Here is a 2283-nt window from a genome sequence, read left to right as displayed (position 1 = left end):
CGTCTCACTCTTGGTTTCAGCTCAGGTCACGACCTCACGGTTCGTGAGTTCAAAGCCCTGCATCGGGCCCTGTGCTGACAGTGCAGAGCCTGCTTGGGATTCTGTCTCTCTCTCTCTCTCTCTCTCTGCCTCCCTCCCCTGCTTGTGCTCTGTTTCTCTCTCTCTCAAAATAAATAACAACTAAAGCCAAAACAGAGCACCCACAACGCCGCTTTCATTAGCGCCCCCCAAGAGTGAAACACTTAGGTATTAAGTCCAACAGGACACGTACAAGATGTACCCGGCGAAGCGCACGGAGCTCTGATGAGCGAAATCAAAGATCTGACCAGGTGAGGAGAGATTCCCGTCCACGCCTGGGAAGACCACCGGTCAAGCTATCGGCTCTGCCCAGCTTGGTGTGCAGGTTCGAAGCAGTTACGATCCGGCTCCCGGCGCGTTATTCTGCGGACGTTGGCACGCCGATGCTTCAACTTCCTTGGAGACGCGAAAGACGCGGGGCAGCCAGCTCAGTGCTGAAGCAGGACCCGCCAGAAGGCCCACATTCCTCAACTTCAAGACTGACCATAAAGCCGGCTCGTAGAGCAGAGCCCCGGTTGTGACCATCGTCCCCGGGTCTGTGTACCTGCTCCCTTCCCCCACCCGCCTTGCCTGCCGCCCTTGAGCACTCTGCCTCATGATGTCACTCCCCGGCGGGTGCCCTCGGCGGCTGCCCAACCCCCTCCCCCGCCCAGAAGATGTTCTACAATCACCAGCCCGGCCCTCCCAGGAGCCCACGGAAGGGAGAGCCCCCCACGAGCCTGGCCTCCAGGGAAGACCTCTCCTGGGAGCCTTTGGAGTCTGGAAAAGCGAGCTCTGGGCTTTGACACAGAGGCGGGCTGAGGCCTGGGGATCTGTCTGCCAAGGAGGCTCTTGGAAATCGCAAGAGCCAGGGGGCTCCTGGCCTTCGGGGTCCCCTCGACGACGTGCCCCGCACCGGAGCACCAGGGCCCCAGGACGGTCCCAGGCCGACCTTGGCGGGGCGGGGGAGGCGTTGCTGGCCCCCGTCCGGGGCCCTCCGCGTGGGCGTTTGTCGTGGGACCCCGGCTTGCGAGGCACAAACCCTCGTCGCAAGAGTGGGAGGCTGCCCGGGAACTTTGCAAAATTGGGAAAGCGAGTGTGTTCCCCGTAGCAGAGCGCGTTGGGCCGTCCCCTCGCCCCTGATTAAGGGGAACTGGTGTTTGTGGGGGCGTTCAGCAAGAGGCCTCTGATTGGGAGACAATTTTGTGGCTTCGGCCTGTAATTTGCATTCGAGGGATTGGGCACAGTTAATGTGATAAACTTGCAAACCTCCGCCTGGGACCAGACGCCGCCCGCACAGGGGGCCATCAAAGCTGGCGGTGCAAAGGCTCTGCTCCTGGGGCCGCGGCCGGCCGGGGAGGCTGGGCCCTCTCATGGCTGCCTTTGAAAATCCGGGAAGACGAGCCACCGGTCTCGTTCACCGCCGAGATGGAAATGCACGCCGCCGTCGGCTTCCGTTTCTGTTAGATGTGGGTGTTCGAGATTATCCGCGTCCTCAACTATAAACTTTTTGAGGCAGACGGGAACTGTCCTTAGCCCACCTGGGGGCCTGGCACGCTCTCGGGCTTCGCACAGCTATGCTGGACCAGAGAAGGAAGGAAGGAAGGAAGGGTTAGAAGATGTGTGTTTGGCTTGAAGAGCGATGGCCACGGGCCCGTCCAGGTCGGGTGTTTGCCCCAAGAGATCTTCCGGATGGCCAGGGTCATCCGAATGTCACCAGGAACACAAGGGCTCTTTGTGGCTAGTGACCACATCAGTCCATTTCTCCTGCTTCCTAAATCACCGAGGTTGGGCCACGGAGAAGACAGACAGACGCTAAGCGTCTGTGTGCGCGTGTGTTAAATGTTGTGGGTGAATCGGGAGGAGGGCAGAGATGGCTGGGGAGGCTGACGGAGAGACGGATGGGAGCGGGGAGAGGGAGGGGGTGGGGGTGGGGTGGAGGAGTCAGTAGCCACCTGTGGGACCCCCTCGCTGTCCCTTCAGGCTCCCCGGACCTGCATTCCCCACCGTCGCCCTCGAGAACACACGCTCTACGCTGGCACCTGTGTAGTTTCCGATGGTCTGGTTTTATACCCGTGTATCTTTGGTTCGGCTCCTGCCTCCCTTGTGACCAAAGTGGGGCCAATTCCCAGCTCCCCTCCATCTGGCCGGGGGAAGGGCAGGAATTCTCCAGCAGGCACCCTTACCGGGACACAGAAGGCAGACAAGCCAGCAGCCCAGGAGACT

The sequence above is a fragment of the Prionailurus bengalensis genome, chromosome D1, assembly GCF_016509475.1.
Source record: "Prionailurus bengalensis isolate Pbe53 chromosome D1, Fcat_Pben_1.1_paternal_pri, whole genome shotgun sequence".
Taxonomy (NCBI): Eukaryota; Metazoa; Chordata; class Mammalia; order Carnivora; family Felidae; genus Prionailurus; species Prionailurus bengalensis.
This window is presented reverse-complemented; position numbering follows the sequence as displayed.